Here is a 16,571-nt window from a genome sequence, read left to right as displayed (position 1 = left end):
TATATATATATATAAGCACGTGTTTACGAAGAACCTTAAATGTTATTTAAAAAAGATCTCCTCAGTTATTCGTCTGTGAATTCAACATTCTTCTGCATTTTGTCATGTTACAAAGAAACTTGATTTTTTCGAAATTTTTAGAATGAAAAGATTATAAAAAAATGCGATTTTTGTGCAGGTGTTAAAGTAAATGACCATTTACTTTCCAATTTGTGCAAAAACGCATATGTTTTCAGAAATATGTTTAAGCTTTCCAGTATACAGTTAAGTTTTCAGTATATAGCTTTCTGTTTTTAACAAAGTTATTAAAATAAGTAAGAAATAATTGGAAGAAATATGATAAGAGGCTGCACACAGACTTATTAAGTACGTTTGTAAATAAAATAAGCAATGTTAAATAAGTAAGTATCCAGTTTATCAGTTAAAAATTCATGTTTGCGAAAACTTTGAATTTTCTCAGCATTTGTACTATAATACTAAATTTTTTAATTAAATGTTTTTCCCCGTCTTATAATACATGCCTTTATTTACATGAGTGAAACGAAGCAACAACTAAAAATTTTGTGATAAATTTAGCGAAAAGTATTTACTTTTGGGTGAGTTAGAACTTAAATTATGAATTTGGTATTTTTTTTTAGCTAGTGATCAATGCACACATATACAGGGTGTCCCGAAACGACCGCATAAACTCTGCACAGCTAGATTCCTCGTTGGGAGTACATATAAACTGCCCAAAGAAGCGTTCCTGTACGATCCATAGTTTACGAGAAAAATACGAAAAACAAAGTATGAAGTCACTGCCGGTGCAAGAAAAAAGCACTTTATTGGACATATCAACAGCGTGCTCAAGTCTACCTCGACATGCACGGCTGACACTTTGAACATCTGCTTTAAATTGTGCATAATATACTGCTGTTGATATGTTCAATAAAGTGTTTTTTCCTGCACCGGCAGTGACGTCATACTTTGTTTTTCGTATTTTTCTCGTAAACTATGGATCGTACAGGAACGCTTCTTTGAGCAGTTTATATGTACTCCCAACGAGGAATCTAGCTGTGCAGAGTTTTTTGCGGTCGTTTCAGGACACCCTGTATAGGATGAACGTAGCACTTACTTTAGTATGCCTCTCTATTGTACCATACATGCGAACACAGAAGTTTGGATATTCGCTGCAGAATTGTGTATTGTTGTAATCGTCATAACATTCATCTGGGTATTTTTCACAGTAAGTAGTGCGATGTATGCTGAAAGAAGAAAGAATAAATATTTCCCAATCAGTCAATTTTGTCACCCTGTGTACTTTAGCTAGGATTTTCAAACATGAATTTCTTGCCTAAACGAAGTTGTTAAAATAAGATGAAAAAAATAAAAATGAAAATAATACTTTTAAAAACCACGTTTTTGTAGAGGAGAATAATAATTACAAAATTAAAAATTGAAAAACGAAAAACGTGGGTAGCATGAAATACATCACAGTAACAGTATGTGTGCTCATGAGAATATGTGTATGTATATCTTCAATTGTATCTGAATGTGGAAGTGGTTGTGCATTTGTATTACTAAGAAAATGTGTATATGTACTGTTATGTATTTCATGCACCCCACGTTTTTCGTTTTTCAAATTTTTGTTTTTTAATTATTATTCTGCACTACAAAAACTGGGTTTTTAAGAATATTATTTTTATTTTCTTTTGTGCTCACTTCCAAAATCTCAAATCTCAATTTTTTCACTCACTGTACACAAAACTTTTCAACTGACATGCGACACTAATTTGAAATAATCGAATCGACAACAAAAGACAATCGCGAAAATATTAATTTTTCTTTAATTTTAATTTAATTTTACTTTGTACGTCTTTTTTCTCTTCATTTTCATACATTGTCATCCAATTCTGAACTATGTGCCAAATTTGAAGTCTGTAGCTAGTCGGGAAGTTAGTTTAAAATCAATTACAAAATTCCACCCGAACAGACATACACGATAGTAAGTTAATATAAACGTGGTAATAATAAAAGAGAATTTATAATTTAGTTTCACAAAAGGAGAAAAATCTCTCCTTGAGTTTTATCACTGTTTCGTTGAAAATTCATTGTTATTATTTTCTCTTTATGTAGTGATTTACATGCAGTAAGGAAAACTCTTAATTTTACCTGCCATTTACTACTAGCTAATGACTTATTACAAAAAAATTACCATATATTCTTGCTGGTTGCTTTTGTCTTTAAGAAAATCATCAAGTAAATTTAAATCAGAATTTCATTCGTTGAAGCATCTAGCATTTATGCATTTGCCAACTGATATTGTTACTAACCATTTTTCTCATCTTTCACTTTTTAATATTACAAAATATATACAATATGCCAACATGTATAGGCACACACAAAATTTTCTATAAATTCAATAATAATGCATATTTTTTCCAATAAATGAATCTGTAATAAATTGATAGAAAAAGATATCAAACAGATTCGAAACAATAGCACATAGAAACATAGAAAGGTTGTTTTAGAGGTGAGCACGTGGTATTTTTATGTATATATCTTATACGTTTGTTAACTTATACTATGTATGTAATGTACTATGTATTTTTCAGTTAATTAATATTTATTTTAAAGCTTATAGGTTAATTACAAACTTGGGTGTTTATATTGATTTAAAAGTTAGTTTTTTTTCTGTTATGTGTAGTTATTTTTTCAAAACTTACATTTAGTATGCACTATGTATTTTTTTTTAATTTTTTATAATCGTCGTTGAACAACCGACCCAATTTTGCGTTTACGAGTACATATGTTCATCTCAGTAGTCCTGTAATTTTGAACCCAATCCAGAAGACAAGGAAACTCCTGTATCAAGTATTGGGAAAAATTTGAATTCGTGGAGGTTCTTTTCGATGGAACTCACCAACATGGAGAGGGAAACCACGAAAACTTCCCACTGTTAGCGTAACGGCAAGGGAAATCTAACCCATGATCCGTCTATCACTGAGGATATTTTACGTTAGCACTGTGGTTGGTGCAAGCCGGATGCGGAATTCGTATCTACCAGCCATTGCTGGGATTCGAACCCGTTTCACCTCATTGGAAGGCGAACGCTTTATCCCCTGAGCCATCACGGCTCTATTTGAATATTTTGAGGTATCACAGCAGAAACAGGCGAATACAATACATAAATAAACGTATGCAAACAGAATTACATCTAAAGTTGTTCTGATTTTTACTCTATTTTTTCCCGCTCTATATTTCGAATGGTTGAATAAAACATTAAGAATAATCGATAATTTAGTAGAAAAATATTCAACGTTATTACTTGATTAAAAACTTCAGTTGTTTCAAACATGTGCAAGTTGGAAATAACAGTCTACATTTTTCAATCACTCAAAAACTGGCAACCATTTTCAAAACTTGCAAGACATGAATGAGAAAAAAAGTGATTTGAAATGTTAAGTTTCGTCACCACCTCTCAATACCGTGTGGGAATATATTTTACCACAATTCGCTCCCCTCGGCCGATGTGGTTCTTCTTGTTCTTTTTTTTCTTCTCTTGGCTTCTGTGGAATTTTCAGTTATGTTTCTCACTTTAATTTTTTCCATTTTTCTTTCACAGCTTTACACTTTTTATTTCAAGTCCCCTTTGTTCTCATTTCGCCGAGTCTGTTTTTGTGCCCTCGAAACATGTCGACTGTTATTTCGAACTTGTACATTTTTGGCGCAAATTAAGTTTTTCATGAAGTAATATCTTACCGCTTCGGTTTCTTGGGATAATTTATTTAGGATTCAACATTAGTTGATTTAAAAGTAAGGTTTAAAACAAAGAAATGCAACAAATTAAAATTTTTGAAATAAAATTAATATTTTTAAGAAACTTACAAATTATTGCTGCAGAAGGTTATTGCAGGTGTAATAATTTCATTCGGGCTGCTCTCTTCAAGGGTAGATGTAGTTGGAAATGTCCAATAAAATGTTAAAAATTTACTTGTTTGATACAAAAAACCTCCTAAGCAAATTAAGAAAACAAGTAATTTCCACATCGTTGTCTTCCATGATTGAGAAACAACAGCAGCAACTTGGGACAATACTCTAACGAGAAAATCCATAAGCAGAGTTTTACCACATTTTCTAGACAACATCTCCGCCTTTAAATGTTTTTCGGTTTCCAGCAGATGTGAATCCATAAGAAAATCCTAGATGAGACGAATAAAGATTGGAGAAACTTTTGGTTGTCAATGAAAGCGAAATAATTAAAACGCAGGAATAGGGGAGAGTAGGGTCAATTGTAACAGGGTACGATTGTAACAGAGCAAAAATTTCGAGTGCCGGGTTCTAGATTTGGTTCCTAGGTAGCGCACAATGTGTATTTAATAAATCTACATGTACACCCTTGCTGACAACCATTTTTATGTACTTTTGAAAGAGTTACATAACAAAAGATATTTTTACGCTACGTAAGTACTTTTTTTGGTATTAGAATATTATATTGTAACAAAGTAATTTTGTTTAAACAAATAAAAATTATTAACCGAATATGTAAGTGGACACCTTAATTAACATTTCAAAAAAAAAAGATTAGTTTTGCTAATTAACTAGCATTGTTTTTAACAAATGAAGCTGAAATGGCGTCTTGGGGACGATTGTAACAATAAGTAAAGGGACGATTGTAACAGCTGAAAATAAATAATCTTATGTTTACAAACCATTACTTAACTCTTTAAGAACCACCAATAGTTTCCTATATCATTTATATTATGTTGCATGTGCATTATTTTATTTGTCACCTTTCACAGCATAAATTAAAATTTTTAACCCCTTAAAGTTAAAAGTTTAACCCTTTAGGTCTCTGCTCATTATTATTTTTACTCCTAAAATATCACTACTATTTTGATCAATAAAAAAATATATCACAACTATGATAATATGTATAATTAACTATGTTTTAGTTGAATTTATGAACTGTTACAATTGACCCCGTAAGTGGGGACAATTGTAACAAGTGCACGACTGTCAAAAATTGTTAATAACTAATATAATAACATTTAAAATAAGGTATCTTTTTTCTAGTAGAGGATAGTCTACTTTACTCGTCTGTCAATTAATACTAATATATTGGACTTTTAGTCAGTTAAAAATAGTTAAGTAAAAAATGCTGCAATTGACCCCACTCTCCCCTACTTATGAAACACTGCTTGTTTTAATAACAAAGTCAGTTGCGCAAGTAGATCAAGCCCGCCAATAGTACGCTTTTTGCAATATATTTCATAGAGTGGTAGACATTTAAGAACCAAAGCTTATATAAATTTTGAAAATTTTGCAAAAACATTTTAAAAGCCTCACTAAGAAAGAGCTATATCAAAGTGGTGTTGCATATAAACTTTTAAATCATTTATACACTGGTGGACAAAATTAAGAGATGAAAAGCATTTTCGCACATTCATTCGCACATGCAAAACGCCCGCACACCACTCCATGTGTTTGACAATGCTTCCGTGAATGCCCAGAGGTACAGGCAGGAGGTCCTACAGCACTATGTGCGTCTTTTCAGAGGAGCTGTTGACTCTGAGTTCATTTTTATGGACGACAATGCGTGACCACATAGAACTCTCATGATTTATGAGTATCTGGAAAGCGAGTATATTCAACGAATGGATTGGCCAGCCAAATCCCCTGACCTGAATCCTATTGAACATGCTTGGGATGCTCTTGGGAGAGGTATTGCGATGCACCAACCTCCCCCCCCCAGAACGAATCTGGAGTTAAAAATTGCTCTGGTGGAAGAATGGGAGCGTCTTCCACAAGTCCTCCTTAACTCCCTTATTAACAGCATGCATACTCATTGTGCATGCTGTCTGTCTGTCAGGGGTGACCATACACCATACTAGAGGCAACACACACTGTACAAGTCTCACTTTTATTGTCATTTTTATCCTTAAGTTCAGACTACATTGAATTTATTGGTAATAGGTCTTGCCAGTGAATGGCACTTTCATTTTTGTTTTGCATACCTTATTATCATGGAATAAGCTATATCCATACCAAATTTCATTTATTTATATTCAGTATTTTTTGAGTTATTTGGGAAAATGTCTTCCATCTCTTAATTTTGTCCACCAGTGTATGTAGTGGTGCGGAAAGCAAATTTAAATGACTAAAAATAATATATAAAAAAGTAAACATAGCTATCACTAGTATAAATTTTTGCAAAATGTATAGGAAGTTGGTAGACTTGATAGGCAAAAGAGCGTATTTGAAGAAAACATATACTTTTTTTTTATCCAGAAAATTGTTCAACAACCATATCTATTTTATGAGTGCAATTACAAAACTAATTAAAAAGAAGCTTGAGCTAATATTTATCTCAAATGTGTATTACCTTTTTTGATGCAGCCGTAAATTCCTCCGATACTACACGTATTCTTCGCTTGTGCATCATATCATCTGGTATTTCTTTGGATAACATTCCTGAACACTGGAAACAATTTTTGACAATAAAAGACTTTTAGAAATTTTATGATCATTACAAAAGTTTTAAAAAAAACTATTAAAATTTTTATACTGATGCAAAAAAAAAAAAAAAATAGAAAACAAGAACAAAAATATGGAAAAGATAGTTATAACAATTTAGTTTTATTGTAACTCCCGATAACTGAGCAATCTTGCTTCGTGGTCCCATGCCACAGTTCTGGGGTTCAATTCTCGGACTGGAAAAGATTGACTCAGCTTTTCATTCCATTAGTAGGTCTATAAAAAATGAATGCCGAGCATGCTTTATGACTAAACACTAAGGGTTCCACGTTAGTTATGCCACCCTAACGAAATATTTGTTCCTGTACCCCAGAGCTCAAGAAAAACTGGGACGGACACAGTAGGCCATGGTCTCCTTTGAGCTGTTAAGCCACTGATTTGTGTAATGCTCTTTACTCTTTCTGTAACTGTTACATGTATAATTTTTTTTCTTCATTTATCTATCTTCCTTATTTGGAATTATTGACCGTAAACACATATAAATAAGAAAATATAATAAAAGTAAGCAAATAATTAATTTAAGATTAATTTTTTATTTTTTTTATTTCCAATGAGCTGCACAATCTGTCTTCCTAATGAGCAGACCTAGTGCGTTCTCCAGAAGTGGTATCCAATCTTTCAGGACCACCACAATGGGTGAGATACCGTTGGCCATGTTAATTTGGACGTCTAGTTTCTGCCACACTAGATGGCAGCACCGAGACTCTATTTGGATGCTAAAGTGCACTAAGCATTTAGATTTGCCGGAAATGCCAAGAGCCAATAAGGCACTCCAGGGATCTTTTACATGCCGCATAATCATACGACATGACCGCTGAGGATTTCTGCATCCCGAAAATCAGGTGCCTGGGCCGGGGATCAAACCCGCAGACTTGTGCTCAGAAGGCCGACGACAAACCAACTGCGCCACCCAGCCACTATGGTATAAAAATAGATAGAGAGGTAATTTAAATTAAAATTTGTCAGTCAGACTGTTCTGTAAGCACTTAACATTCATTGAACCCGAGATGAACTGGGGAAAAACAGTAAGCATATCAAATTAACGGATTTACAAAACATAATGTATCATTATATAAATGAAACAAATACAAGAAAAATAAGCAAAGAATTAAGTAAATAATAGATTGAAAATAAAAATAAGACAACAGATTTCAGAATTTAGATTAACAATTTAGATTAGGATTTAAGAATTTAGATTTGGTATTCAGACTTATCTTTATATTACCTGAAATGTCTCCACAGGAGAAAAATTTAAAGCATGTCAAACTAAAGGAGTCATAAATAGTTATAAAATTTCTTAATTTCCAAACTTTTAACTTCCACAAGAGAAAATTTGAAATTAACTCCGTATGAGGAAACGAGCCATTAAATTTCAAAGTGACTGTATCACGCTATTGGTCGATAATGACATCATTATAAGTGGGAAGAAGATGTATATTGGATTATAGGGAAATACTTTGTATTATCAAAACGGAAAATTGTTTTAGTTCACAAGATATAAATAAAAAAAGGAAATTAATGTCGAATCTTGTATTATTTTACCCCTCTTGAACTGGCAGCTGGCTGTTTCGAAACTTCAATGAAAATTAAGTTCAATTGAAAATACACAAATGACACATAATTTCATCTAAAGAATAATTTTCACGTTCGATCGCATAATTCGAGGAAAATTGGTACTTACTGAATCTCTTCATATAGTAATTTTAAATTTAAGTAATTCTTAATTTTTTCAAGGTCTAATTCGATGGAATGTAATCAAAATTTGCCTTCCGTTAATAAAAATAGCAATCGCTTCAATTTAAAAATTACGTAGTTAAGCAGAAACAAGACCGAATATAATGCTGCTGAGCAATTCGTTTCAAAAGCTGTAAGCAGTTATTTTAGAGTTTTTTTTTAACTATAATGCTTATTAAAATGATTCGATAGAATGAAAAACAAAGCGTGACATAATTAGGAGCGTGAAGTGTTAACATTAAGAGAAAATATTGATTATTAACAACATTTCAATTATAAGATCACGCAAATGATGTTTATTCATTAATTGATGTTGCTTTATGTTTCACTTATAAGTGCATCAGATGTTTTAAGATAAAATTCAGTAGTATTCTGATCTAAAAATGTTATCATCAATCAACAAATAAGATTTGATAAAATTTTTCAATTTAAACTGTTAAAAGGTGTTATACTTGAATGTTTTAAATTTCAATCGTTACATTTTGAGTTTCATCAAGGACATCATATGAACACCTGGCATCTTCGAGCGTATCTGGGAATCATTTTTTCGTCGTTGTAGGTGGTGCATTAATGATAGTGGGTGACATTAAGAACAAATAGAATTTTAATCTGTTGTTGTTACTTATTCCACTAGACCAAGTCCAGAAGACCGATTCTGACACAGACAGAAAATCATATACCATCGCCGGACTCTCCATGATAAAATTCTTCTCTAGCACCATACAGGACAGCAAATGACCAGGTGTAGTCTGGTGAGCATTTCATTTTAGGCAGACAGGGAAAGTCTTTTGACCCTGAACAAATGTTAGTCCGCGGGTTATGGCCACTGATTAGTCTTGTGATAGCTGCCTGCAGTTTCCTATCACCTTTTAGCTCCAGGGCAGCCCCAGGACTATTTTGTTGATACCAATCATGGCTAGGTGGAATCTTCCAAGTCCTGTTATTTTCGGCCTTTACTTTTGCATTGATTTCATTGTATGTTAGAATGTCATCAATACTATCTATAGGATCATTACAGCCCTCCTTGACCAGTTCATCGGTCAGATCATGAAAGTAAAGGTTTACGTGGGAGGGGAACTATTTTTAACTACTCATTTTTAACTATTCAATCTAATATTTAAAAATGATTACTTTCATGGTTAACACGTAGTATCTCTTGAAATTGTTTACCTAGGTTGAAACCTGCATGGAAGATTTTTGGATTCAATCAAAATTTAATTTTAAGTTGTTCTTCCTCTTGATGCTATTTGTCACTCTTCTGAATTTGCCTGCCTCTCGAAATTTAGAATACCCTGTTTATAATTTTTAACACGCAATTGATTGGATTCAATAAATATTTAAAATACGACTTTTTTGAAATTTGATTTCTCTGGAACAATTCGACTCTAAGAGGACGGTGCTGCGAAAGCAAGAGTTAGTTTAAAAAATTGTTTTGACACGGCTAGCAACTCTTGTAATTGTAATAATTGTCACTCTGGCTGGTTGCTAGGAAATTAAACAATTTTCCTTTTTTTTCTTGTTATTAATGTGTTTTTCGTTTATAGTCTTCTGTATGTCAGTGGAAATAAAAGAATATGATCGCTGTAAAAGCTAACAGACAATACCCATCTAAATCCTTCATAACAAAAACCTTTAAACTTCATAAAAACAAATATTAACCAAATAAATACCTTTCCACAAAACAAATTAGTTCCCGGAATTCTAAAGAACTTTTTTAAATAAGGATTTAGTATGAAGCATTCATAGACTGAGATAAGTAATTTCATGAAACTGAAGTGGTAAGACATTACCTGATTCAATCGCTTCGAAAACATACATATATGAAAACCTGTGTATACATACGTATTTTAATTGCTTCAAAAATAGGCGCTCATTTATTCATATATTCATATTTTCGAAGCACTTGGAAAAAAAAATGGTTGACATGTTTCAATCTCTTCAAAGACAGGAATATACGAATTAATGAACGCCTATTATTGAAACGCTTAAAACAAATCAACGGTTTTTTCAAATTTATTTATTTTCTAAGAGAATGAAGTTTTCAATCAGGTAATATCCATAGAGTTATTTCAAAGGGAGGTTCTTAGGGTTCGAGAACCTTAAGCTAATTTTGTTTGACAACTTTATTGAAAATTTTAAAATATTCTATGGATATCAATGTGCTTTTATACAAACTATAAACTTTGAAACAGATGTTGATTTATGTAATAAATACTACCGAAGCGGGGGAGTCATCCCCTCTGCAGAGGATCAAAATTGTGATGTCATGTCTTCGGATCATCCTGAAGGATGCTTCCCAGACCGTTGCCAATAGCCCTTTGTGCAGCTCAAGTGCGACGTAAATGAACTACAACAACGATATAATAAATACAAAACATTTAATTTATTTCTTGAAATTTGGTAATTGTCAAAAGCTTCAAATTTAACTTCAATAAATTTCTTAATTAACAGAGCCTCCAATTAAGAAAAATGTATGCTCACGTAGTTTCAAATGCTTAGAAAACTAAATCTAAGCGAATATAATAATTAACGAAACTTGGAGTTTCGTACCATTTGAATGATAAAAATATTTCCTCCATAATTCATAAAAACAGTTGCATACTTATTTAAATTTTTAATGCACACATTGTTCAAATTCCTCAGACGGGTGCCAATGTCAAAATTTTTTATATAAGAGAAAAATCAAGGTAGCACAGAAAACAATTACTTTAAGAATCTGTTAAAAAAACTTTTAAAATATGCAGTGATATAAAGGTTGACATTCCTTTATGAACTAAAACTGCATATTCAGTTTTTTTTTTTTTTTTTTTTTTTTTTTTTTTTTTTTTTTTTTTTNTTTTTTTTTTTTTTTTTTTTGTCAAACTTGGGAACCACGATAACTATGACTTTTGCCATTAAACCTCTTTCTGAGAGACATTTTTTCTTAAAAGGAAGTTACCCGGTTTTTTCTTTATAACAAAGCAGTTTGTATGATTTTTTCAACTCATTATATTTTAATATTTGTGGCTTTTTCTATCTTTTCAATGGATTTTTAGGGCGATTAATAATTTACAGATAAATACAGAGATAATTTATTTTACTAATTTATGTTAATTGCAGCCGAAGTTTTCTGGATCATCCTCGTCAATTAATGATTCTTGTTTTTTTAAAGATCATCAATTATTTTCATTTAGGAAGAGTTCTAAAGCTATTTTAAAAATATTATAATTAGGGAATTATGAGATAAAAAAATGCAATCAACAGCAACATTTTTATTTGTTTTTCGTTGCGTGATTTCATTAATGAAGAATTCTAAGAAGTTGATACATTTCTGTCACGTTAAATTCAGGCTATTTAAATAAGTTATGTAACGATCTATGTTTTTTATGCATATGAAACAATTTAATCAATACCAAACTAATGTAGTTTAAAATTAAGTGAGATAGCATTAGATATTTCGTTTGAGTTAATGTTCTGTTTTAATCGTTTCGAATTAGTTACAGAAAGATAGAACGAACATATTGATGCGTGAATTGATCTGGTGAGTATTACTTTTCTCAATGCATTCTTTCTCTCATACAAATACAAATGATATTTCGTTTGAGTTAATGTTCTGTTTTAATCGTTTCGAATTAGTTACAGAAAGATAGAACGAACATATTGATGCGTGAATTGATCTGGTGAGTATTACTTTTCTCAATGCATTTTTTCTCTCATAAAAATACAAATGATATTTCGTTTGAGTTAATATTTTGTTTTAATCGTTTTGAATTAGTTAAAGAAAGATGGAACGAACATTTTGATGCGAGAATTGATCTAGTGTGTATTACTTTTCTCATTGCATTCTTTCTCTCATAAAAATACAAATGATATTTCGTTTGAGTTAATATTTTGTTTTAATCGTATCGAATTATTTAGAGAAAGATAGAACGAACATATTAATGCGTGAATTGATCTGGTGAGTATTACATTTCTCAATGCATTCTTTCTCTCAAAAAATACAAATGATATTTCGTTTGAGTCGATATTTTGTTTTATTCGTTTCGAATTGGTTAGAGAAAAATAGAACGAACGCATTGATAAGTGAATTGATCTGGTGAGTATTACTTTTCTCAATGCATTCTTTCTCTCATAAAAATGCAAATGTTATTATACTAGATAAATTTAGTCCTGCTTTAGGCAATTCAATGATATGGGCTAGTTTAGATTATAAGTGATAAATTACACAAACTTCTAAATTTTTATTTCTTACTTTCTGAGTAAACTTTTTGAATTCTAAGTAAGGCATTCTTTTTTGTTGTCTATAGTTTTTGAAAACTTTATTTAACTACTGTTATTGAATAAATAAACTCAAAAAATTCCGAGTTTTATCGATAATAGAACTCTCGATCTCTAATACTTTATAATTTAAGATTTTAATTAATTATAATACTTCATTACTTTTTTGTTTGTTTTTGAACAGTATTGATCAATATAATTTGCAAGCAAACAAAACAATTTTTTTCAACTTTGCATGTAAATAAAATAATATTAATGAATTTTAAAGATGATGAAATTGCCAAACTTCATGTTAAGAATCTTAAAGCTTAAATGCATATTCAAATGCATCGATTTTATCAGTTATGAAGAAAAAAACTAGCATTTGGAAAGGATTACTTTGAAAGTTGAAAAAAAAATTAAAATTGCTCAAAGTATGACCCTTAAAAAATAATATTTTCAGCCTGCGTCTTGCGTAGAAAGTAATTATAATTTTTCTTTTCTTAATTTTGCTTTGAATTATATCGGGGAGTTGTGAAAAAAAGTTCAATTTGAAAATTGATCTGTTTTTATTAATGTTTCAACAATATGATATTCTTGTGCTTTTTCAGAATAAAAAACTGTGATTCAGAGAGAGTTCGATTCAAATATTCATTTTGTATTATTAAGCAAGAATTTCAAGAATCGGCACCATCAATAAATATATTGTTAATACTGATTAATGTATATAATTTTTATATTAAAATGAAAATTACTTGAATATAAATAGATGCTTCGCTTTTTTTTTCACTTTAAAAAAAAGTAGAAATACAGTAGGGAACATAAAAAGTTAATAAAAATGGCTTTCTACCATTTTTTGAAAAAAAATATTTTTAAAATATAGTTCACCAAAATTTTTCTTTTAAAAAAACTTTGAACTGCAAACAAAACACAGTCTTTTTAAGCAAAAGTTATAGAGCGTACCAAAATCATTTTTACATTATATTCATAAGGATAAGGATATGGCGTTATAATTATTGTATAAATTGGCAAGTTTATCCATCTAAGATAATTAATTCCATCTTAAACTTAAATATTTTTTGCCCCCTTTCTACTTCTCTGGGGGGTATCAGTATCATGGATTTGATTGGAATTCTGTTTTTCCAACACTTGAATTTTATTTGCAGATTCCTACATAAAACTTCAAAAATATGCATTACGGACAATAATGTAGTAAAAGTAATGAAATTTCTTTCTTTCAGATTGATGAACAATAAAAAATGGAGTAAAAACAGAAATCACTCGAATTTCTAATAATGACAAAATCAATTGGCCGAAATTGTTTTATTCTGCACATAAAATTTTGGGGTGCACAGTTGCTACTCGTAATATATAGTTAATAAATAATAATGTAGGAAAATTATCAAAGCAGCAACTCTTTACAAGTATACAAGTGTCTTCTTAGACTGAAAAGAAAAAAAAATAATGAATTAATAATTAACTGTTCAATATTACATAAAACTAAAATATTAATTACAATAATACTAATAACTTTTTATATTATTTATCTCTTTGTGAAACTCTTTTTTTAAATATTTCAGTAGATCAAAGGGTAAAAAAAGATCATTTGTTTAATTAAAAATATTGTTTACCTCTTTCAAAAATTATTCTTAAATCCAATTAGTATTTATGGTTATTGCATTACAATAATGCATTTCCTGAATTTTGAAATTTTTATGATTTTATCTTTTTTAAGTAAATGCATGAAAGAATTTAATGGCTATGTTTACTGATATTTTAATTAAAGAAAAAAAAATATTGGTCCCTTAGGCTTCAAAACTCTCAATTTTTTAAATTAACAAAAGATTACTCTAATTTTGATCATATTTTTCCACGAAACATACCGATCGCAAATCATATCTTTAGGAAACGAAAATGTTCTTTTTTCACTTGACCCTAAAATTTAAAGAAGCAACCCTCTCTGGATTTGAAGAATTTTGCTGGGAAGTTTCTTCAGTTTTGTAAAAGATCCTGTTTTAACAGTATTTGTGAAAGTTCAATTCTTAATTTTTTTTCCTCTTGACTAAACACAATATTATGCTTTTCAAGGACTTGCAGCTTTAAAATGATAAATTGCTGGCCTAACTGTCTAAATTTTTTCAACGAAAGAATTTTGTAAATATAGAATGAATAATATAGGAAAGGATCTATTTTTACACTGAGAAAATATTACGATAAAAACAACCAGAATATGGTAAAATTTACCATATTTCTAGCTCAATGAGAAAACCGAAGAGCTCGGTAATTTTTACTGAAGCTCTTTGGTAATGCTTTTGGTAAAATTAGCAATAAAATGAAGATTTAAAATAGATGAAAAGTTTAGTAAATGTGGTTAAAATTGAGCAAGGCAAAAAAAAAAATTTTTTTTTCGATTAAATTCAAGTTTCAGTTTTATATTGTTTATTAAAAAAGTGGTAATACAAATTATAATTTTGAAAACAAAACTTCCGTTAAGCTGTTAACATATAAACGGAAAAATTACTAAGAAAATGGTTCAAATATCTAATTTTTTAGTTCTTAGTTCTTATATCATATATTTTAATAATCAGAATTAAATTCGTTTTTTTTTCTAGAAACCATTTTTTTTCTCCATGTACTATAAAAATAAATAATAGGTAAACGGACCTAAATTTCTCCTAAGCAGATCCCTGGTGGCAAATTTTGTTTTTTTGTCTCACCTCTTATTTAAAGAAAAACTCTCCGTTTTTCTGAAGTTTATCAATTCTTCGCAGTTCAGTTAGCAGTCTGCGGCTTGACAAAATCATTTCCTCAGAATTGAGCAAATCATACAGTGCGCGAGGATCGGAACTCTTCTTTTTGAGGCGATGTTTTATGCCCACTAATAAATCCACATGGTGGCAAAACGCCTTGCTTAATTCACTCTTTTCGTTTTTGCTGTTTTTCTTTGCATTTATGGACAAGGCTCTGCCTGGCATCGAATGAGCTGCAAAATAAAGTTAATAATAAAAATATCTACAACCATATTTCACAATGTCCTGAACTCATGTTTACTTATCAAGTAAAAATCAGTAATTCACTAATTCTAGTATTGCTTGTAATACTTATCAAGCAACTATCATTGAAAAAAAATAGAAAATAAAAACTCTTAAAAATTCGTAGAAAAGGAAAGTAAATAAAAAGGAATTCAAATGTAGAACATAAAGGAATTAATATTTTGAGAATATGAAATACAAAAATAAAACTCGGGAGTATCTAAAATCCAGAAGAAAAAACATATAACAGATAAATCTGGTGAACTAATGATTTGATTTATATATTTTTTTAAATGTAAGTACAGAATATTTTTTGTTATCATTTCGAACTTTCTCATAATTTTGAAATACAGTAACATTTTACAAAAAAAAAGAAACATTATGACATAATACGTAACAAATGACAAACAGCACTGTTTTGAATTTCAAACACTGCAGAGGTCAACCAATTTCACCACAATTGGCCAGTAATAAAATGCACATTGTCCTATCTTATTCTTATTATCATTATTATTGACATTATCATTACATTATCATTATTATCATTATTATCAAAATTATTATTGACCTCATAGTTCTTTCCGGACTACTGCTGTAGTGCTTGCTTTACAAAACTACAAAACAAAGATTAATTTAGATAATAATTTACCTGGTATATTCTTCTTCAGTTCTTTCTTACATTTTATCTTTCCAGCCTCATAAGAAGCCCAAGGTTTAGTATCTGGCTTCCAGTCGTTATCACAGAATTGATTTTCAATGTTCGGAAATCGAACAAATTCCGTTTCAAAAGTCAATCCTCCATTAACAGGAAGACATGATGGCTCTTCTGCTATCTGTTCTTCCACTAAATCTTTTTGCTCCATTCTGTTGGTGCAGATTTGAGCAATTCCTTCATCGGGCTTTTCATCAAAGCCATTGATTTCAGTGTTATCCAAAATTGTAACCTCCTCGGTTTGGTTTACATTTAGCTTTTTCTTCTTCTTCTTGAAGATACCAAACCAGGTTCTACGGACAACACTAGTCTCTAAAATTATATTTACAGATGAACGTTAT

At 30.4% G+C, this 16,571-nt stretch overlaps 1 long non-coding RNA gene across 1 annotated transcript; it reads right to left on the bottom strand.

Moving 5' to 3' along the window:
- Positions 1-13,794: 13,794 nt before the first annotated feature.
- Positions 13,795-15,464, bottom strand: LOC139426468 (uncharacterized). The gene is made up of 2 exons (XR_011637737.1): positions 15,204-15,464; positions 13,795-13,931 (listed from the first exon to the last, which is right to left on the bottom strand). It is a non-coding gene; the product is annotated as an uncharacterized lncRNA (long non-coding RNA).
- Between the last annotated feature and the right edge of the window lie 1,107 nt (positions 15,465-16,571).

This window comes from Parasteatoda tepidariorum, chromosome 9 (genome assembly GCF_043381705.1).
Source record: "Parasteatoda tepidariorum isolate YZ-2023 chromosome 9, CAS_Ptep_4.0, whole genome shotgun sequence".
NCBI classification, from domain to species: Eukaryota; Metazoa; Arthropoda; class Arachnida; order Araneae; family Theridiidae; genus Parasteatoda; species Parasteatoda tepidariorum.
Note: the sequence above shows the minus strand (reverse complement) of the source record. Positions and strands in the feature narration are given on the sequence as shown.